The following is a 643-nucleotide window of genomic DNA, read 5'->3' on the forward strand; positions in this document are numbered from 1 at the left end:
AGCGTGTGAGATGAGTGCAATTGTGCGGTAGTTTGAGCATTCTTTGGCATTGCCTTTCTTTGGGATTGGAATGAAAACTGACCTTTTCCAGTCCTGTGGCCACTGCTGACTTTTCCAAATCTGCTGGCATATTGAGTGCAACACTTTCACAGCATCATCTTTCAGGATTTGAAATAGCTCCACTGGAATTCTATCACCTCCACTCGCCTTGTTTGTAGTGATGCTTTCTAAGGCCCACTTGACTTCACATTCCAGGATGTCTGGCTCTAGGTGAGTGATCACACCATCATGATTATCTGGGTCACGAAGATCTTTTTTGTACAGTTCTTCTGTGTATTTTTGCCACTTCTTTTTAATATCTTCTGCTTCTGTTAGGTCCATACCATTTCTGTCCTTTTATAGAGCCCATCTTGGCATGAAATGTTCCGTTGGTATCTCTAATTTTCTTGAAGAGATCTCTAGTCTTTCCCATTCTGTTGTTTTCCTCTATTTCTTTGCATTGATTGCTGAGGAAGGCTTTCTTATCTCTTCTTGCTATTCTTGGAACTCTGCATTCAGATGCTTATATCTTTCTTTGTCTCCTTTGCTTTTCGCTTCTCTTCTTTTCACAGCTATTTGTAAGGCCTCCCCAGACAGCCATTTT

This window comes from Bison bison, unplaced genomic scaffold (assembly GCF_000754665.1).
Source record: "Bison bison bison isolate TAMUID 2011002044 unplaced genomic scaffold, Bison_UMD1.0 scf7180017850617, whole genome shotgun sequence".
NCBI lineage: Eukaryota > Metazoa > Chordata > Mammalia > Artiodactyla > Bovidae > Bison > Bison bison.